A 24,367-nucleotide genomic window follows, 5' to 3' on the forward strand; every position below is an offset into this window, starting at 1 on the left:
TAAATACACCTTATTGGATTTATGGAAATTAGGTATAGCCCCTATGGAGGATTATGAGTATGTTGTTCAAAGATTATTCCTGAATTGTGAAGACAAAAAGCTATTACAATTTGTTTTGGGTCTACCCTAATTTTGAATAATCTATAGAAGTAAATTATCATTACTATTTCGTGAATACAAATTAACATATTTTTCTGTGGACATTTATGAGGCAACTGCCCCAGACCCATGACCCCTCTGGCTACGGCCACGAATGAATGAATGGATATTAAATAAGTGAATGAATGAATGAATAAACGAATAATAAATAAATGAATGAATGAATGAATACGTAATCAGCTATTGGGTGTGGAACAAACGGAGGTAACTTCATCAATGAATTAATGATCAATAAAAATAAAAATTAATGATCAATAAAAAGTTAACAGTTAAAAATTAAATTAAAACAGTGCAAATAGTTGTGCAAAAATATAAATATAGTGTCTTCAGGGTTATTTTCACTATTTTGATATTTTCAGTAAATATGTGTTTACAAAATCTTCAGGGCCATTTTCACTATTTTGATATTTTCAGTAAGTAGCTGTTTACAAGATCTTCAGGGTCATTTTCACTATTTTGATATTTTCAGTAAGTAGCTGTTTACAAGATCTTCAGGGGTCTGGTGTTATCGTGCACCTGATGTTCATTTAACAATCGTACAGTTCCATAGTCTCGGGGCGAGGAACTTTAGACCAAACCGAGACACGATGGCGGAGCACACAAACGAATCCCAGTCTGCTATTTACTCTGAAATACTGTGGAAGTTAAGTGGCCACAAGGGGTCATAATTATCTATTTATTCAGAAATATTACAGACAAAAAATGGCCACACAAGGGAGAACTAATATTTCAGGTGTGTGTATTGTACAGCTCGCGAGAATATAATTCGTAGAAACAACGCCAAACATACTCAGTAACTGATAGCTCAAATCTAGTTGTATTTAACATCATAACCGGGCTGAAGTGAACATTAATACATTTTATACCTAAGTTAAAACATTATTTTGTTTAGCGACACCACCAGAGCACACTGATTTATTAAACATCAGCTCTTGGGTGTCAAACATTTGGTAATTGGTAACTAGAAGACTTGGAGGAAACACGCTACATTTTTCGATTACTAGCAAGGGATCTTTTTTAAATGAATTTTCCCACAGACAGGACAGCACATACCATGCCCTTTGGTGGACTGGTTGGGACGGATAAAAGGCAATCAGAGAATGGGTCGACTGAGGTGGGTCGATCCTACGATGCAAGCACCTCGGGTGAGCGCTCTATCGACTGAGCTAGATCTCGCCCGTGGTAAAGCAATCGACTTTAAGAATGGTAGGTACAGGGTTCGCATCTCCAACCAAGGGTGAGTTAGCTGCTAAGCGAGAAGGCGTAAAACCACTACACCCCTTTCTCACAATCTCTTCAAAAGACGATCTAAATCGTTCAGATTTTTGTCAAGGAAAAAGTGCTTGAACTCTAAAACTATTTAAAAAACAAACTTTATTGACCCCAAAAAATAAATATAGCAGTGCCAGTGTTGAGGCCCTGGTATCGCTACTTTACAGTCATTTAATATGTTAAACATTGTACATAAGTGAATAGTATATATATATATATATATATATATATATATATATATATCACATTAATTGAACAGTAATAATGGACATAGATACATGTAAAACATAGTTTATAGTTTTATGGGGTTAACAGAGAAGCTAGAAATAATAAAAATAAATAGAAGGAAGGAGATAAAGAAAGAAGAAAGAAAGACTGAAGGAAAAGTAAATCAATTTAAAGAATAAATTGAAATAGAAAATAGTACATTTATCATTATTATTATTGTCATCACCACTACCATTACCATGTACTACTACTGTATTATTATTTCACACATATAGGGATAATGTATACGATGTAATTTAACTTAAAATCAAAACAGAATAGTAAAAAAAGATGGAAAAAAAAAGAGTGCTTGGAAGGGTAAGAAACATGTGTATGGCAGAGAATAAAAAACATTGAAAGAAGGCAATATTGTGATGAAATCTATTTCCAGACAAACTAAATAGCTGCTTTTATTGCTGTCGGTAAGAAGTGGTATTGTTAAGTTTCATTCAATAAAAAGGTCAAGCCAAGGAATCCATTTTTATGGAACGTTTCATAGCTACAATTTAAAAAAAAAATCGATATCAAATTTTAAAACATATTTTTAACACTATTATTGTTTTCCCTGTATTTTCATACTGTAGATATAATACTTGATATCTACAGTTAACCAATTTATGAAGCTTCTCTTTTTGTTATTAGTTATACCAAATATGACAATATCTTTGCTGAAATTGATTTCGTTTCCTGTTTTACATAGAATACATGATTTTACATCTTTCCATAAATTATGAACTTTGTCACACTTAAAAAAAAAAAAAAATGTAGTAGTGTTTCTGGATAATTGCTACAAAAGCTACAAGCATTAAAATCAATATAATGAATAATATGTAAGAATTTGTTAGCCGCAAGGATTCTGTGCAAAATTTTATATTGAAACCATGCTAAAGATGTATCTTTCACGCTATGGAAAGGGAGAGTATAAAACGTTTCCCATTCCTGTATATTATACATAAATCCCTCATTTGCATATTTTATTTGTGCTTTTGGTATTGTTATTCTAGTATTTAGTATATCGTATATATGTTTGCAGCCACTTTTGTCTTTTAACAACATGCTTAGTTTAAATGTGAAAATGAGATTTTTTAATGATGTAAAAATTGTAAGTTGTTTAAGTTATGTATAAAGGATTAGCATTTATTAATGAAGCATATTGCAAAAACATTCGTAGGTATGTGATATTTTGCTATGAAATCTTCGTATTTTAGGAAGTCTCCTTGTTCATTCAATAGATCAAAACGAATTTAACAAAGAAATAGATGAATACAAACACAAATTTAATATATCAAACTATAATTACTGTAGTTTGATGATCATAGCATAACGATTACATATTCGGTAGGTAAGGCAGAAATATTTGGAGAAACACCACACAAATCATCAAACTAGACTACGTTACCGGTGAAACTTAAAATACCCCCACCCCAAAAACAACAACAACAACAAGAACACCAACAGCCCCCCCAAACCCCCAAAAAACAACCCCAAACCACAACCCCCCAAAAAACCCAACCCCCAAACCCACCCCCAAAACAAAAACAAAAACAAACAACACAAAACCCCACAAAAAGCTCCACCCTAACAATCCCAACCACCCACTGACAGGTATATTGCATTCTTTTGTAGTCTTGATTACAACATTTGGGCATTTCCCTGATGGCCGACGTTTATTTACAGCCAGTTTTGTAACATTTGAATGCATGTACTCTATTTTGATCAATATTGTATTCAAACATTTCTCTTGCTGTTAGATCCATATCAGATGATAAATAGCTACTTGTAAGTTGACGTAAAGTTCATCAGGCTAACCAAGAGTGGTCTTTGGTGATCATTACAACCGCAGTGATTGACGTTACAAAACTGTTAGTTTTTATAACGTCAGTCACAGCTATATTGAATAACCACTGAAGTTTATTTCATGTAGCCTGGTTAAAGTTGTGCATTTGATTTTCACATCTGTATATACCAATATTTTAAACATACACAAAAATGCCCCAAATAGGGACGGTAGAAAATAAATAATATAACAATTCACAGAGACGTATTTAAACAAGTATAACTGTATTTACATTCACATTTACATTTATTGACATGCATGGATTATATGAGCGCCAAATGCTGGAAACATCGTATTGATTTCACACTCGTACATATCAAGAATTGACAACACAAGGTCAGCATGGGTCAGATAATATGCAAGCGACACTGATAAAATAAACGTCCTGTTTAGCAGGATTCCCAAGTATTCTGTAATGCGGCTGAAATTGATTCATACCTACACTGAATGAACATGATCAGGAAACAATAGAGTTAGTTCTCACACAAAAATAATCAAATGTACTTGACACTAAACTGTAACAGATGAAAGAGATCACAGTGTCGGTTTCACACACAGATGTTGATTTCTTCCTAATTTTTTACAAGTCAAATGGAGATTTCCTTCTACAACCAGACAAAAAGGGCGTGATGTTGGCATAGGATCCCCTTTTGAATAGTGCCTTTAAAATGAACAGCAGATTCAAAAGGCACCTCTTGGAAAACTCCCAACTATATCGACCCCTTTAGACACAGATATATTGGAAAGTTTTGTTTTCGGAAGGAACTTTAGTATATACTTTAAAACAATATATCTTAAAGTCACAGACCTAGTTTCATCCTGTGAAAATGCACACACTGTTTGGAAGAAGAAAATATTTTACTTAACGACGCACTCAATACATTTTATTTTACGGTTGTATGGCGTCAGACATATGGTTAAGGACCACACAGATATTGAGAGAGGAAACCCGCTGTCGCCACTTCATGGGCTACTCTATTCGGTTAGCAGCAATGGATCTTTTATATGCACCATCCCACAGACAGGATAACACATACCACGGCCTTTGATATACCAGTCGTGGTGCACTGGCTGGAACAAGAAATAGCCCAATCTGCCCACCGACGGGGATCGATCCCAGACCAACCGCGCATCGAGCGGGTGTTTTACCACTGGGCTACGTCCCGCCCCCATATGTTTGGTTAATCTACAAACCTGTAACACATTTGGATACAGTTACAATAGAGTGAAACAAGAATCTCTTGAAACGGGGACATATCCTTAGAACAAAGAACACACTAACAAAAAACTAGTATAGAGCTCGTCTCCATAACCGTTATTTTACAACTATGAAAAATGCATTTCGTGACATTAGAAACACTTAGATGATCAAAAACAATTGGAATGTAGGGAAATGGATAATATAAACAATAAAATCTGTCTGATTTCAGTTATCCAAAACAGCTCTAATAGTGAAACAAACACCGTAGTGTTTAAAACCTAGGGTCTGTTACTTAAAGTTAAAACATGGTAGTGGTTTACTAGTACTCTGCTAAACAATGGGGGGAAACAAATCGAGATTGGCTTTTACAACCAGACAAAAAGGAGAATCCATGGTGCCGAGGTGCTAACTGTGACTCCCCCCTATTTAAATAGATTATTAAACATGGATAACAAACTCAAAATGTCATATTGGTTATGCACCCCTTAAAAACACTGCATCCGTCCCCTATAGACAGATATATTCTTTGATTTTGATTTTAATAGGATACTAACAATAATAGCTTTACGACATCGTGGTCTTTTCCACTAAAACTAGTTTCTTGCTGTAATAACCGAATATATCTTACACTAATAATAAAGTCTGCGGTCTTAATAGACAGACAACTGTTACACAAGGAGCCCGTTATAGCAAGGTTTGAACGTACAATGAACTGATCCCATCTAAGCAGTGTGTAGATTGTAAGATTTCGGCGCGGACGTAACGTACACAAACACACACACACACACACACACACACACACACACACACACGTGTTTTGAATATCATCATAAAAAGGTCGCAGGAAGGATATGTTCTGTCGAGTACAAGTCTCCGCTTGCATAAAGGCCAAAGTAATCGTGTGTTTTTTGTTCTAAATGTTATAACATTACTGAATGGCAACCTGGTAATAAACACATGGGTGAACCCGGTACCGCGGTGCGTTCTAGGAGCATTGCGCTGCTTGATGATGGGGTAGACCAAGGGAGAGAGAGAGAGAGAGAGAGAGAGAGAGAGAGAGAGAGAGAGAGAGAGAGAGAGAGAGAGAGAGAGAGAGAGAGAGAGACACACACACACACACACACACACACACACACACACACACACACAGAGATACAGAGTGTGTGAGACTGTGTGTAAGAGAAAGACATGGTATGAAAAGACTGTTCTAAATAAGCTCTAGTGCTAGTTTTTATTTTAAACGGGCAGTCCTCTTTCTGGTGGTTTAAGAGGGATGAAATTTCCAGTAAAGATATTTCGACAACTGTCAGAGAGAGAGAGAGAGAGAGAGAGAGAGAGAGAGAGAGAGAGAGAGAGAGAGAGAGAGAGAGAGAGAGAGAGAGAGAGCAGAAAATGATATTTTATATACATTTACCAACACACAGTACAGTGCATATTATAACCTTTTGTCGTGGGGCAGTGGGTGAGACGGCAAAACATTCAAGATTCCTTAGAAGGAGATCGATCCTGTGATCAATAGCACCTCAGGCGAGCGCTCTACCACTGAGCTACATCCTGCCCCAATAAATAAATGGAAATCCGGTGTTGATAGAATATTGAGAGCGTATTTGCGAGTGTACATGTGTGTAGTTATCGCTCGAGTGAATGAACATGTGAATACGACTGTATGTTATCTGACATTTGATCAAGTATATTGATCATGTATATTGTGTTTCTTTTATAAAATAAAAAATTGACTATTTTAGAAATAAATAGAACATTCATTCATTCGTTCGTTATTTTACTTGATTTATTCATGGTTTCGTTCATGATTCATTTATTTATACACTCATACATTCATTTATAGATTCATTCATTCACTCATTGACTTTTTAAAAACGATATTACAATTTATGGCTTAAAAATGAATGTGGACAATCGAGTTAAGCAAACTATACTACAGAATGTCCTTATATTGTCACAAGACTGTCCGTGAAAAACGAAAACCTTTCTTTTAATTTAATAACACGTTTTAGTTTTAATCTGTACCAGTTATTGATTTTGTAGTCAATTGGACTACAGTGCATAATTGTGGTTCTTCTTCTTCATTCTGCTCTATTATACCTTTCATAACTATCACCTATATTTCGTAATTTATGTAGGTGATAATAATTATTTTACGTCCTTTTTGGGAAACGTACATAAATTAAAAACATCAGTATCACTCTGTTCTTCTAAATATTTCAATTGAATCAGGCCTGATCACATGACATTTTTTGAGATCCGCATGAGGTGGAATACAACTTGAGGTGCAAATGGGTCGGAGGATCGATCCCACTCGGTGGACACAATAGATTTATTTCTGTCCCAACCATTTCGCCATGACTTGTATATAACAAATTGTGATGTGTGCTGCTCTGTCTGTGGAGAAGTATATACAAATGTCTATGGGGAAGTATATACACAAAAATGCATTGTTATTATTCATTGGCGGCAGCCGGTTTTCTCTCTCATCACTTGACCAAGTTTTAAATCAGATTTAAATCACCATATGTTAGACATCAAAGTAGATGTATGTAAATATTTGCTGAGGTGTTCTACGCTAATAGCTCGAAAAGACAAATAACTTGTAAACTGTATGATATGGTAATTGGTTCCGAACAAATCGCACACACGCACAAAAACATGGACGGACGGACAAACACAAAATGCATATACAATCAAAACAAATGTATAAATTATATAAAGCAATTTGTTTACTTCACATTATACGCCGAACCAAGTAAAATGCTGTACCTAAATATATAAACAAATTTAATATATAAATTAATTTAAACATACATATCTCTGAATCCAGAAAATCCATTTTGGGGGGGGGGGGGGGGGGGGGGGGGGGGCAGTGACATGAGGTGGAATGCCAAGGGAACTTTGGGGGAGGTTTGGAGGGGGATCATAAGAAAATGAAAATTAATATATAATAAAATTATAACTCGCAAAATAATGATTATAAGATAACAGAAGCGATTCTATTATTTTTGTCTATATTAAATAAAGGCGAAGTCACATTTTTCCCAGTTAAAAAGAAAGTAAATTACTTTTTTATGACTTTAGAAAAGCATAAATGTTACATAAAATGTTGGGTTTTTTTTTTACAAATAAAAACGATTAGGATGTAAGATATTATTTTTGTGGAGTAATCGAGTGTGATCTGTAGAAATATTTAATTTCATAACACTCATAATATAGAAACTTGAGCATTATATTTTAAACACTGCTATTGTGAACGATCATGATGTAAGATATTAAACTACATGTGTTAACTTTTTGAGGAGAAATTAAGTGGTATTAAGTGATCTATAGAAATAATTGATTTGCTAACTTGATGACTTTAACATTTAAACACTGTCATTATAAACACTTATAAATAGTATAAGTTTAATATTTAAAAATCATATTGTAGTCATTTAATTCAACTTACATTTATGTTTTACCGGTAAGTATTAATTTATAAAAAATTAAAACGTTAAATAAAATATACGGACAAAATGATGGAAGGAAAAAAAGACAAACAACAAACAAAAAGCAAACGAAATTAAATGGAATTTTAAATAAATACGCTGTAGATAGGTTAGTAGGTAGTAGATAAGAAAATAAATAACTACATGTATATCACTAAATCAGTAAATAATTATGTAAGTAAGTAAGTAAATAAATAATTGAGAAAATGAATAAACGGGTGGATGAATGAATGAATAAATAAATGGAAGATAGAGAAAATATTTCTATACAATTTCTTTATATAAAAATGCATTGTAAATAGAACATGACGCTATGTAAATTTATAATGTATCACGAAGACACAAACTTGGAAACTTCGGACTGTTAATAAACTAAACACTTGTCCCTTGACTTTAATATGAAGGGTTTAGAATATTTAATTATAAAACTAGTTGTATAAAAAATTAAATCTTAAACCAAAACAACAAAACTATCATTATGTGTGCAAAACATTAATATTTTTTTAAATATGTACTAGTATATAGTAGTATACAATATATTAACAAAGACATTCAAATGTATTTTAATTATATATCTATAATGCATAGAAAATGTAACCATAAACATGTCAAATTCATAAAAAGTAGTATTGTAAAATACTTTAAAGTTTACAATTTAAATCAGGCTAGGTTCATATTAGAAAGCAACTGAATATGATATTGTGTTAATACTAGTGTTATAACACATTGATGGAATAGATAAGAAGTAATAAAACATTTAGAGTTTATAGATTTTAATAATAAATTATTCTAAACAATTAGAATAAAATCAATTAAACAATTATTGTTGTTGCATGTATTATTATTATTATTATTATATTATCATCATTATTATTAAAGAATTTCATGCACAATATAGAATATTACTAAACCTCGTTGAAAGCATGTATTGTTTTATAATAAATATTTAATTTTCTTACAATAATTAATAAACAAACAAACTAAAACTGTTTTATTACCTTTTTCTAAATAAAATGATCCAATTTTCATACTATGATGGAAGCGTATTAGTATTTTGTATTAGTCAATAGTTTGCTAGTAAATACACATTATATCAAAACTCATTTTTTTATTTTTAAATATATTTAAACAGATACTCATTGTATACTTGAATGTATATAATTACGTTTAAAAAATATTTTTTTTACACTTTACCATACAATTTGCCAGTTTAATAAAACTATTGAACTACTTAATATTTTTCCATAGATTTTGATGCTGAAGATAATATCAAGACATGGATAATGGCTATTTAAAGGACCACCGTAACCCATTATTTTAAAAACATGAAATAAAATAGAAAATATAACTTTTCCTATGATATTAACAGCTATTAACAGATTGTAAACGTGACAGAACTGGAATATAACTTACTTGTTTTATCGCCTTCCAAACAAACGCCTTCGTTCACAGGCAACAATGAATGAATATAATTGCTTCACTGCTTATAAACAAGAGATATATGTCTCGGTGTGACCCTCACAGAGAACACATTAAGATGTGGTGTAAATACGTTTTATTGGTCGCAATTATTCACATGTGTCTTGAAAGAGAAGCCGAGAGAGAAAAACGAAAACGCGATCTGATTGGCTGCTCGCGAGAAACAGTCACGCCCTTCGGCTGACGTCTGGCGCGATGGGGGACAGATTTGTACGGAGCGCAAGACGTGGTGGAGAGAAGTTTGAAGAAGTTTAGATACAACTGATAATTTACTGTAAAGTCACTGGTGCGAGCCGTGACCCCCCCGCAAAACAGCGATCCCTCAACACGGAGGTCTTCCAGTGAGGTCAGATGAATCGTGTATGGAAATGAATCAGTGAAATAGATTTTTATTTGAAATGCAGTTTCGAAGACATTTAACGTTTACACACCTTTTTAAATGAATAGTTTTTTTTGTTCAGTCTTCTCCTGGTGAAACAAGTTTAGTTTGTTCAACACCATTGGCTATTGGATGTCAAACGTTTGGTTATTCTGACACGTAGTGATCAGAGGAAACCCACTACATTTTTCCTAATGCCGCAAGTAATCTTTTATATGCACCATACCACAGACAGGACAGAACATACCACAGCCTTTGATATACCAGTCGTGGTGCACTGGCTGGAACGAGAAATACCACAAATGGGCCAACCGACTGGCCCCTCTCCTGATGATGTTAACTTATAGTATATCAACGAAACGTTGAGAAACTTCAGTGTTTGAGACTTTGTTTTATTACTTACAGTGCAGTGTTACTCGTTTGAAAAGAGGGGCGGAACGTAGCCCAGTGGTAAAGCACTCGATCGATGCGCGGTCGGTCTAGGATCGATCCCGTCGGTGGGCCCATTGGGCTATTTCTGGTTCCAGCCAGTGCACCACGACTGGTATATCAAAGGCCGCGGTATGTACTACCCTGTCTGTGGAATGGTGCATATAAAAAATCACTTGCTGCTAATCGAAAAGAGTAACCCATGAAGTGGCGACAGCGGGTTTCCTCTCTCAATACTAGTATCTGTGTGGTCCTTCACCATATGTCCGACGCCATATAACCGTAAATAAAATGTGTTGAGTGCGTCGTTATATAAAAAAAAAACCCATTTCCTTTTACATTTCGTTTGAAAAGTTCATCTTTCTAGCCCATTCGACTCTGTATTGTACAGAGATACGGTCATGATCGTGGATATTGGTTTTATCGTTCAAATTTAAACCATCTTTGTATCCGAATGCATCAGCCTAGCGCTTGAAATAAATCGATTATTGCTCAAGAGAAACAGTAAACTCATTAATTAGTGCATTAATTATTAATAAAAAATACTAACACGTCTAATTAAATTTTAATATTTTCGACGTAAACGTAGTCCAGCTCTGTTAACTGCAACTAGTCACATGACATGTCGGTTTTTTCACACGTCCCATCAGTGCCTGATGAGAGACATATCAAAAGTCGTGTTATGGTAAACAGCAAAATTCCCTTGTTGCTATTTGTAGCTGTAGCCAATGTTGTTATATCGTGACCAGTTAGATAGACTTATACTATAATGATAAAACAAAACATACTTAAATTGCGGCGTAGTTTTTGTTTGTTTCTTGTTATTGTTTGTTGGGTTGGGTTTTTATGATGGAGGTATTAGAACTGTGAAAAGTCACATTCTGGTATAATATACTGAAAAGTAGTCATTTTATGAAAAAGTTAGACCCCACAACTATTAAAACATTACGACAGCAATATATATCACCCAGTACCACCAACAAGACCAATATGCCTTCCTGTTATGTGATTATTAAAGAAGCTGTTTTAAAGATTGCACAATGGCTGCTCTCCGCCAAAATTATTTATTAATTTTTATTTTCATTGTATCATGAACTGCTCAAAATAATGACAAGCGAGTAATTAATTTGCCAACATAAAAACATATTGGGAAATCTTTAGCGGATGAAAGAGCCCAGTTCTAGTGTACTTAATATGCAGCCATATTTCTTTGAGGGCGAATAGCTTGCTTCCGTTTTAATGGATGTGCAACATATAATTTTCTGTTTCTGGTTTTACCCAGAAGTCTTGAGAAAGATACCGTTTATGTCAAGTGACAGCATATTACACTTTTGACATTATCGAGTTGATTATGAAAATACATTAAGAAAATATTATAATTTATTATTGTTTATCATTTAAGATTTATAATTGTTGGTCAACATGGGCAAATATGACATACAATATAATATTGTGGACCCTTATTTATTTCATTTCAACTTATTTTCGTGCTCATATCTAATTAAGGTTCAATCATGCTGTCCTGGGCACACACCTCAGCTATCTGGGCTATCTGTCCAGGACAGTGGGTTGGTGGGTTAGTTCTTAGTTGTTAATGAGAGAGAAGAGGGTGTAGTGGTCTTACACTTACCCATGGAGTCGTGAAAACTCGCTCTGAGTGGGAGCCGGTACCGGGCTGCGAACCCTGTATCTACCAGACTTATGTCCGATGGCTTAACCACGACACCAGCGAAGCTGGTTTGTGCACCCTTAAATACTATTTTCAAAAAAACTATTCCTGTATATGGTAAACGTTAAGTTCGTATTAAATTGAAGATTAAAATAGGAAAATAATTATTACAAACTACGTGCTGTAACTACTCAACTCTATGAACCTGTTCATTTCACTATTATTACAAACAATTTAAGTATTAAATTGTAAAATGACATGTTAAACGAGTTTCCCGTCTGATACTACGCATAATTGGCAGAAGCGGAGTCCCAGTCAAGTTGCTATCGGAATCCACGCGTCATCGAGGCAAGATTTACGATTGAGGCATTCCTTAAACGACCCATTCGCGCACCTGTTCACTGCATTCAAGATAAAACAAACCTTTTGTTTTTAGAATTAACTGATATACACATCTTGGTTTTTTTTTCTTCTCTACCGCTTTATGGAATTGCAATTATGGTTTTAAGTCATATGAAAGTGAGTTTTTCTTTCTCTTATTGAAAGAAACGTCTGTTTCGTTCTCTCAAAATGTTCCATTCGTCAAACAACGCGACGCTGAACAGTATTAACAAAGCTGTTGAACAGAAAAAGTTTGTTTTTGAAGTTAATTGTTTTTGTATTTTCAACACTTTAAAAGAGTTAGAAGTATACGGTTGCTGATTACTTTACAAATCAAAATGTTTTTCATTTCGACGTGGGAGTAATAATGGTGAAATTCAAATATATTGCAAAAAGTGACAAACTCAGTAAAATCGCATCGCATGACCAAGTACTGTTATAACCAATTTAAATGAAACCACCGTAAAGTGTTCGCAAGGGAAATAAATTTATAAAAAAAACCCCCACCAAAATAAAGTTTGATGTTTTGGACAGGGAGTGACTGGGATTATTTTCTAGTTATTAAAATGAACAAAAATAATTTAACAATTGTACAACAAAGTGTACACCAATAATTTAACAATTGTACAACAAAGTGTACAACAATAATTTAACAATTGTACAACAAATTGTACAACAAAGTGTACAACAATAATTTAACAATTTAACATAGTTTAGACCACATCTACATTTAGCTAACAGAAAAGTAATTTACGTTGTCAATGTTAGTTTTATTCGCTACTTTAAAGGGACATTCCTGAGTTTGCTTCACTTTTTAAGATGTTATTGACTAACGGAGACTTTTTAACTATTGTAATTACATATCAAATATATTTTTTCTGCATAAAATATCAGTGGCTGTATATTAAACATGTTTCTGATCGTTCTAATATTTGTACTAGGTTAAATTTCATTTTATTTCCTAGAATATTGTTTTTTCATACGTACGAAATTATTTGAAGACCAAATCAGTTGGGCGTTTTACGAATATTAAGACAAACAGAAACACATTGAATATACAGACACTGATATTCTAAACAAGAAAATATATTTAATATGTAAGCTTAATCGTAGAAATATTTTATTAGTCGGAAACATATTATAATGCAGCAAACTCAGGAATGTCCCTTTAAGATAAGTATGTTAAATCAGTTAATTGACATAAATGTAAGAATGCCCACTCTTCTCCAAAATGTTTCTTTTAAAGTTCTATTTATTAATATTAATAATTGATTTAAGAAAGATTATATCATTGTATTCCGTGACTTCTTATCATTAATTAATGTTTTATCTTTTGAACACTTCTTATCACAACCATTCTTTTATAATTTCAATATAAAAATCAACAGGAAATCTGTTTTAAAAAAAGAAATGGCTTGTGAACCGCAGTAACACGGATTAAATTAATTCTTTTTAAAATATCAGGTAGTTGTCAACTCACTTAAGGCATACCATAGGAAAACAAAACTAAATAAATGAGAGACACAATTAATATCCCTCTAGATGATTATCTCATTCAATGAAAATTTAGGAAAATGTATATTATAATAATACACTTATATCTTTTGAAGTACCAAATTCTCAAATACATCCCTCCCCCCCCCCCCCCCCAACAAAAGAAAAAACAACAACAAAACCCAACAACAAACCAAAACACACACAAAGAAACCCAACAACGATACAAAACGAAACAAAACACGAAATTATTTTATTTCAAAACTTAAATGGCATACTATCTATTTGAAATACAAGAAATAAAACTAAGATGGTTCCAGTACAAAATATTGGACAGAATATTAACTCCTATTAAACATTTTGGCATCTTAAAACTTGACAGTAAAATATATACTTTTTTATAAAGGAAAATAATTTATAGTGTATATATTATGGGAATATAAAATCATTCATAATTTTTTGAATGATTATTCCAGTTGGGTATTGAACTCATGTATGAATACATGTAATTTAAAACTCTCCACCGATCTAGTGATATTTGGTTGTAAAGATAACATTAAAATAAATATTTTTGGTTTTTAACTCTTATTGCTATTAGTCAAATATTTGATATGTCAATGTATGTCTAATTAAATAGTATGCCTCTCCAAAACGAAGCCAAGCAAAGCTATGAAGTAGAAAAACAAACACCCCGCATATCATTTGAGTAAGAACAACCTTAAATATTATATTTACTGGGTCTGCCTATGGACTATTACTATGTCTCCGAGTGCATCATTAGCCGTTGCAATTTATACATTGCTGTATATTATTACTTAATGTATGCCAGCACACTTTCTTAACTACGGTTCACTGGGCTTCCATTTTTTGTGGAAGACTTGGTTGACCAAGTGGGTAAGGTCGCTGTTAAATGCCATGCGAATCTGTGCGGTAGATTCGACACTTTATGATTTTAAATATTAACAAACTCTTCAGCAAGTGACCAATGTAACCTTATCTCTTTGGACAGGGCTTATTTAATCACATTCATTTGCGTATCCAGCGGTCCACATATTTTTAATGGAAAACTATTGTTTGATACATAGTACAACATCATGTGTTTTCTTTGCAAATTGTACATATTTGTGAGCGTTGTGCATTAAATGAAGAAGAAACATGAACGTTTAATGTGTCCCGAGTGTGTGCGTGTGCACGTGCGTGTGTATTTTACCCTTGACATGGGTTGTGCAACATGAATGTAGTAGAAGACGAATATTACTTTGTTCTAGTGTATCCTTTCTACAGTACCATAAGAGATACATATATTAAACCTTTTTATTATACACACAATAAACTATCATTTAAATCAACGCAACTCTTGTCCAGCGACAATTCAAAACAGCTATTTAAATTGTGTATTTGACCACTGCTACCACGCATAGAACAGACAACATTGATACATGACATATGTTATTATATTGTATATTATTGCTATGTATATATTACCCATTTACTGTTGACTTTTATCGATTGTAACTCGTTGCTACTTACCATTCCCAGCAATGTGCACATTATATTATTTTACTTATAAATATTTATCCATGCCTACAAAATGTATATTTTTTGGGGCAAAATATAAATGTATTATTGCCAAAAAGGTAATGGAAACACAATTAACTGACATAGACTGGTTTTAACCATACACTAAATTCTACCATGAAATGATGTCTAGTGGAAGTTTTGTCACTGTTAAAGAATCGGTTAATTTAATAAATTCTACCAAAAAGTTACGTCGCGGAAACATCGCCATTGGTGAGAATCAGTTAATTTTCATAGACTGGTTTTCAATCGCATACTAAATTTCACTGAAATAATGTTTCGTGGAAATCACGTCATGACAAAAATGTGTGGTGACATATATACATGATATCACATCTTTTATCAGCGTGTATCCGATAACCCATGACGCTAGTTATTTGGGAGGGACAAATTACTCTCCGCCCCTGTGGTTTTGAGACAGGGCTGTTATTTATAGCTGCAATAGAAGAAATAGTCGGCTTACTTGATTTCAGAGTAATGTACTTGAGAACATAAATCATCGCTTCCACGGAGAGATTTCAGATTAACCGTATAAAGCTTGTGCGTTAGCATTGTATTACTTACTGCTTTTGATGTCTCTTTTTTTTTTACCATTATAACGTACGTATATATTAATCTGAGTTCCAGAGGGACAAAATGCAACTTCACCCTAGACCATTCAGCCCCCTAAATTTCTAGGTATTTTATGCTATGTAATCCAAAATGGTAAAGACATCATGAAATGATCAGATATTAAGGGGACTGAGTGATATAGGGTAAACTTATATTTTAAGCTGCTACAGAATCTGGAGGCTAGATATATCATAACTATTTGAAGTTGAATAGCAGAACATATTATATACAGTGCAGAACAACGCCATTTTGCAGTAAACCAGTTGAATGTGTTGTGTATTGACGGTACAGTTTTCATCGTCGTACATAGCTGACTTTAAAATGGTGCACAGTACAAATATTAATGTAAAAAAGTTAAAATTTGTTTTGTTTAACGACACCACTAGAACATATTGGTTTATAATATAATCGGTTATTGGATGTCTTAAAAAGGAAACCCGCTAATTTTTAATTGTTTTTTTTTACATCAGTAGCAAAGCATCTTTTATATGCATTAGCCCACAGACAGGATAGAACATATCACGGCATTTAATATACTAGTCGTGGTCCACTGACTGGAACGAGAAATAGTAATGTAAAAAGCTATAGTATCGAATGAGAAGCTACTCAACATGTGATGGGTGTACTAAACTGATGGCCGTCTGGTCCACTGTCTTTTATCATATCCGAAAGTCTTACTTTTCTAATCTGAATGACAAAACAATATTCCTGGGTCAAAATCGCATCTCTGCACAAGACAGAATCGAAAGGATGTTTTAGGTAAAGTCGTGATTGCTTCCATAACAAGATAAAACAAATTTTCTTACTTCTATAATAATTTTTTCTTTGGGATTTTCGTTTTATGTTCCTCCGCCGACTGCACTCCTGTAGACTTTATATATGTAGTTTCTCAATAAATGATTTGTCCTTCCTCCAAATACACATAATTTCTCATTGAATATGTACTTAAAATGTACGCTTTTGAAACAAGGTCTGTAGCTAGCGAAGACGGAGAAGACATGGCAGAGGAAAGTTACTCCCACCCCCAAAAATGGAAAGTTGCCATGTAATAAATAGGATAAGACCCTATATAATTGAGTCCTAGAATCGTTAAAAGGAAACAAAGACATATAATAAGTTATAACAATTATAAATAAACCAATAATGTAGATGGATGGCAAAAAAAAACCAGAAGGGGAAAAAAAGGTCAAATTGTACAGCTTCAATAGTTTAAAAGGAAATAAACCCTACTACTACTAGAATTAATAAACTGAAATAAAAAAAGAAAGAAATGTTTTATTTAACGACGCACTGAACACATTTTATTTACGGTTATATGGCGTCAAACATATGGTTAAGGACCACACAAATAATGCAAGAGGAAACCAACTGTCGCCACTTCATGGGCTACTCTTTTCGATTAGCAGCAAGGAATCTTTTATATGCACCATCCCACAGACAGGGTAGTACGTACCATGGCCTTTGACATACCAGTCGTGGTGCACTGGCTGGAACGAGAAATAGCGCAATGGGCCCACCGACGGAGATCGATCCCAGACCGATCGCGCATCGAGCGAGCGCTATACCACTGGGCTACGTCCCGCCCAAACTGAAATAAAGACATATATTAACAATTATAGATGAACCAACAATGTACATAAGATTGCTAAAAAACCCCACCAAAACAAAAAATAAAAGCTATTTTTTTGTAGTTAAGATTTACGCAGCGTGAAGTCGTATATCAATAGCCGTGTTATCATTAATGTAGAAACAGGTCGCGTGAGGTTTCCGATTTTCCTCCAAGTGTCACCGACTGGCCTGCCGCTACTAATGATCTTTCAAGAGAGGGCAAGCAGGCTTTTCCCAAAGCAAACAACCATTTCGTTTTGATGATCTCGCAAAAAGCGTTCATCTCTAGAAGCAATAAAACTAACACGCCAGTGAGAGAACACACACGTAGAGATTGGCGTGTTCTCGACTTTATCCTCATCCAATATATTACAGTAACACGACAGAACAGCCTTGTACGGCAGTGCATCTAAATACAATATATATCAGAGGCGTGTCACGCACAGACATTTGTATAAAAGTTTAACTTTGTTTTGCTTAACGATAACACTAGAGGACATTGATTAATTAATCATCGGTTAATTGGATGTCAAACATTTGGTAATTTTGATATATAGTCTTAGAGCGGAAACGCGCTACATTTATTTCCATCTGTAGCAAGAGATCTTTTATATGCATCGTCCCACATATAGGGTAGCACATACTACGGTATTTGATATACGAGTTTTTGAGCACTGGCTGGGATGAGAAATAGGCTGATTGGACACCGACAAGGATCGATGCCAGACTGACCGCGCATCAGGTGAGCGCTTTGCCACTGGGCTAAATCCCGACCCAGGAATGATTTACGTTTTACTCAAACAGATACTTGAAAGAAAGTGTTAGGCCCAAAACACACCTAAGTTAGATCTGGGTCTGGGTCTGGTTCTGAACTCAGACTCAGACCAAGATCAAGACCCAGTTTTGAGCCTTACCGCGAAGAACCATTTTAGGACGGTACCTAGCCTAAAAATAACTAAGTGGACGGGGAGGAGAGTTAAAAACATTACAAACAAATAATGCAATACTGAATCTTCTCCAGCTATACAAAAAGCCTTTAAAAGGGAACCTTTCGGTATGTTTCTAGGATAAAAGCCCCGGTTTTTATTGATTTTGTTTTGGCCATTTCACATATTTATTGAAATTCCTTGTACTTTGTCATTCGACTCTGTCTTGCAAAAATATGAGATTTAAAATACAATAATACGTCTGTCGTTTCGACTTGGATATCTTGTGCAAAGAAGTAAGAAGAACATTATGAGTACAAATTATGCTTACCAAAGAAATGGGCGTCTTCTATGTTCTGTCAAAAGACGAATAGAAGTCTTAATAACATTTCAAGCCAAAATATTTAGGAATAGTTTAAGACATCTTGGAGAAATCAAACACCAAAACAAGTAGACCGCTTCGGTTCGTAAATAACACAATTTTAGCAGATTTTATGAAGCAATAAACGTCACGAGATCTCGTGAAAAGGGAGGGGAAAAAATGCGATCCCCCAAGAGGCATCCGAAAAAGATGTTAGTAATTCTGTAAGGGAAGTAACTCTTTACATCACTCCGCAATAACAAGTACTTTACAAATAAAAGTTTAGTAGGTTGATTATAAATCCACCTGGGACAAGCTGGAAACATAATTTTTGTTTTCGAATCCATAGCAATAGTCATGTGGGCGGATCTAGGGAATATTTCATGGAGGGGACCTAGGACAAAACGGCAGATGGGCCAACTCCTCAAATAGAGCACTTCGATAAAACATTCATGAAATGAAAATTGTAAACATATTGTTAAAAATGAGGGGGCATTCGAATATTTTTAATGGAGACATACACCCTGGTCCCACCTTTGGACCCGTCCTTCCTATAAATACTTTCTGAACGTGTTTCTTGTTTTGAGATTGCTTTCAGTTATAGGGAGATACTGCTGACTTTGTATCATGGTAGCATGTGTCTGACAGCGTTTGTGGTTATTAAAGTTGCATGTCATTACAGTTTCTAGCATAAAATATAAATATCTGTATCACCAATGTATTGATTGAAAACATATTTTACTGTACAAAGAACAAAAGAATTGGGCACAAATTTGACAACTTACGAGGCCCTCTTCTATAGTATACATACAATATACACAGCGACTTATATTACAATTTACATAGCTGTAAATGTAAACTACATTTAAACAGTCAAGAATAACCAGTGGAAGGAAATGTATCAATACCAATGTATTTGAGGTCCTAATGTTTGTAATAGCTTTTCAAATGAGATTTTAAGTCCATCAAATTTGAGCTATAGGAGTGACTTGTGTACTTTTACACATCGTTTTATACACGATTTTCATTGCTGTATTTGGTGATATTTGTCCATAAAGTGAGACAAATATAGAGAATTTGCTTGTTGTCTGTCCGTCTTAGGGCGATCAGAAACAAATTGGATATTGGTATTCTAAACAAGAAAATATAATTAATATGTAGTTTTAATTGTTAAAAATGCTCTGTTAATGGAAATATTTATGTTACACTGTCTTCGAAGTCAGAAATGCCCCTTGTTAAGACTCGAATCTACAGTGATTGTTTGAATAATACAAGAACAATCAGGTTAATACCAAATACACGTATATTAACATTGCTAAATAATGGACGTAATTCCAAACATTTTGTAAATTGACCAAAACGATAGACGTGTACAAAGCAAATCAAATTGTACTGTCTTCGTTTTACTATCTCTTTAGAGAAAACTGATTTCATAAGTAAAATTCGTTAGATAAAATGTAGATTTAATCTTACAAATTGGAACTGTTTTCAGACTGATATATGACAGGTTGCTGGATGGTGGTTTTTGTTTGTCACGTTTCATCTAGGCATTACTAACAAGACAAGACACATATTCAATAACTGAGGCCACATGACCAAGATACTTTAAAAACAATTAAGGAGTGCGCTATGTGTACAATATATATTTAATTTAACCTGGCAGATTTTTATTTAGACATAAGGCTCTTCCTTTGATACACTTTACACTTTGGTTTGAAATCAATAAAATACTATTTTCTCATGAAGGATTTACTATAAAATAGTCTGAAATGAAATATTTCCTGTAATATGGACATACTAAATGAAAATTATATTCATCTTCAACTTGATTGAGATTACACTGTGTACAGAATATTATAGTCTAATTTCTTTCTATAACTAGATATCTGCTTTTTCTGTACGTTCAGTTTATATGATACACACATACATTTGCTAAATAATTATTCTCCAGCGATCTGATCTTTATTTTGTGATAAATGTAATATTTACTTTTCTGTTCCTGAAAATGTTTGATAAAATAAGTATTAATTTGATATTGCCATATTCTCGATCAATCAAAAAAAAAGAAAGAATCTTTTTCTGAAATAAGTGTTCTTACACGCAACACCCAATAAATTATATCATATCATTTCAACACACCAAACCAAGCTTTGGGATATCTGGATGACTCCATATGTAACAGTTTGCACCAATATTTTATACAACGGTTACAATATTTCACATACAAATGATATCTACCTATTTTGCAAAACACAGCATTTGATGAAACTTTCTTTGAAAGCAGTAAATACATAAAACCGGCGTCGGTGGCGTCGTGGTTAGGCCATCGGTCTACAGGCTGGTAGGTACTGGGTTCGGATCCCAGTCGAGGCATGGGATTTTTAATCCAGATACCGACTCCAAACCCTGAGTGAGTGCTCCGCAAGGCTCAATGGGTAGGTGTAAACCACTTGCACCGACCAGTGATCCATAACTGGTTCAACAAAGGCCATGGTTTGTGCTATCCTGCCTGTGGGAAGCGCAAATAAAAGATCCCTTTCTGCCTGTAGTAAAAGAGTAGCCTATGTGGCGACAGCGGGTTTCCTCTAAAAACAATGTCAGAATGACCATATGTTTGACGTCCAATAGCCGATGATAAGATAAAAAATCAATGTGCTCTAGTGGCGTCGTTAAATAAAACAAACTTGTTGTAAATACATAACAAAAATTTACTTTGTACCTTTTTGCTTACAGGCATTACATAGACTACACTATACTATCGTGTTAGATAGTATAGAACAACAAAATGAACAACGCTTTCAAAAACTACACGTTATAACACTACTAATATAAAGACATTCTGCAACTAGGTTCAAATTTAAATTTGTTTGGAAAATGTACAACACTTACAATTCCAAGAATACCACTGATATATATATATATATATATATGATAGATAGACAGATAGATAGATAGACAGACAGACAGACAGACAGATAGATAAAGACAGACAGATAAAATAGATAGATAAATACATGTATTACTGTAAAAAATATCGTTTCTCTTTAGTTATTTTCAAATAAATAAAAATAAAAAGTATAAATTTAAATAAAGAAAAAATGACATAAATAAATCGCATTTCCAAAGAAATTTAATTATCAGTTGCTACTGTAAAATGCTTTCTCTAAAGGTCGAAGGTAAAAAAGCACACAAAAACACCCAAAACATAAAGTGATGTATCGCGAAGAACTGGCTCGACAGTGTGTACTCGAGTTCCTTGTAAAATAACTGTAAGCAGAATTCTATTTACTACACCAACCGAGAAGCGTTTGTTTTCTTTGAGCAACCCAATACCCTTATCATGCTAGAGCGCAAAGGCCGCGAGTCACAGAATCCTGCTATTAGGACCAATTAATTGATATCCTAGACAACTCAAAAAGGAATACCCGTGGCTGACTACAAACAGACCCGTGCTGGTCGTGCCATATGTGACTTCCTAACGCACGTCACGGGGAAGTGCAATGTGTATCATTTATTTACGGACATGGGTGATGGAATCGCTTATGGTTGTGATCTCTGCAGGTTTTGGCGCGAAAGTCCACTTGACGTCTGCTTGTATCGTCTGGGAGTCGTATATCTTGTTTGATTTTAATAATTTGCGATAATAAATGGACGAAACTTGACAAAACATATGCTAGTTTTTCTTCTTCCAATAACTAATATTGAGAAGGCGAGGTCGACCCGACCCGCAGCATGAGCTAGGTATTCTGCCTTTTCCCTCCGTCCCGCCATTGCGCACCGTCTCAAGATGTCTAAGTGTGTAAGAAAATACAATCCCGGTTGTCCTCGATGGGAAACATATGCAGGACTCGTAACAGCATTACGATTTGAGGAAAGGTTTTAAATCACGGGTGTTTTCTTTTGTCCATCGTGAAACCAGAGACAGCCTGTTACCCCTCCGGCTAACACTTCTACACTAACCCTTTGCCCTATGTATGTTCTCATTTAATTAGCGAGACTTCCTTTGCCCGCGGGAGAACGCGAGAATTGAGGAACAAGATGGCGACGTTGTTGGCCAACTGAAACAACAGACGGCGTTGAGTGATTTATGCTTACAGCACGGATTGTCTTGTTGTTTCACTCAAATGTTTCTCTTATGTTTCTCTTCGTCGAGTTAAAAGTGAAAATGTATAAAAATATGCCTACAAATAAAAAATAAACGATAAAGGCTGTTGCTGGACTTTAAGAGTCAAGATTTTTGTTATTTTTAATCAAAACAAATAAAAGGAGACTTTCTGAGGTTGCTGTCATGTTCATCAAATGTTGGAAATTAATCGTTTCCTAACAAAACAATAATGTTATGAGTTATGATAGCAACAAATCAGAGGCATAGCTAAGGTTTTCGAAAAATACGGAATATAGCTCTAAGAAGTGGTAAACAAAGTTGAAGTTTATCCTTGTTTAACAACACCACTAGACTCAGAGCACATTGATTTATTTATCATCGGCTACTAAATGTCAAACATTCGGTTATATCGACATATAGTCTTAGGATATCCGCTACATTTTTTTTTCATTGGTAGCAAGGGATCTGTTATAAGGTGTACATGTACTATACAAAATCAAGTCCCATAGCCGGCCATGTTAACGTTTGTGTTTTAAAACACTGTATGCAATATATCAACCAAACTATGACCAATAAATATCACTACTCACCCCAACCTCAAAATATTAAAGGGACATTCCTGAGTTTGCTGCATTTTAAGATGACTAATAAAATATTTCTACGATTAAACTTACATATTAAATATCTTTTCTTGTTTAGAATATCATTGTCTGTATATTCAATGTGTTTCTGACCGTCTTAATATTTATAAGAAGCCCAAACTGGGTTTTGTCTTCTAATAATTTCGTACGTACGAAAAAAAACATTTTTAGGAAATAAAATGAATTTTAACCTAGTAAAAATATTAGAACGACCAGAAACACATTTAATATACAGCCACTAATATTTTATGCAGAAAAATATATTTGATATATAATTACAATCGGTAAAAAGTCTCTGTTAGTCGATAACATCTTAAAATTGCAGCAAACTCAGGAATGTCCCTTTAACAGAGGTAGTATACAGTCAGCTCCATTGGGTCCATGTTTAAAGGCTAATTATTTGGAATAGAAAGTAAATTCTAAAGCCTGGTGATAGCCAAGGAGTTATTTTAAAAAATGACAGTTGGTCCGT

General features: G+C 34.1%; 1 protein-coding gene across 3 annotated transcripts in view; it reads right to left on the reverse strand.

Annotated features, from left to right (window-relative positions):
• Nucleotides 1-24,367, reverse strand: part of LOC121376222 (doublesex- and mab-3-related transcription factor 2-like) — a 42,226-nt gene that overhangs the window by 11,816 nt on the left and 6,043 nt on the right. The window contains exon 1 of one of the 3 annotated variants that reach the window (XM_041504040.1): nucleotides 19,120-19,145. The exons of the other annotated variants lie outside the window; for them this stretch is intronic. The gene's annotated coding sequence lies outside the window, so the exon portion shown is untranslated. Of the gene's footprint in view, nucleotides 1-19,119; nucleotides 19,146-24,367 lie in introns of those variants that run through there. 3 annotated transcript variants of the gene reach the window in all.

Source organism: Gigantopelta aegis, chromosome 6 (assembly GCF_016097555.1).
Source record: "Gigantopelta aegis isolate Gae_Host chromosome 6, Gae_host_genome, whole genome shotgun sequence".
NCBI lineage: Eukaryota > Metazoa > Mollusca > Gastropoda > Neomphalida > Peltospiridae > Gigantopelta > Gigantopelta aegis.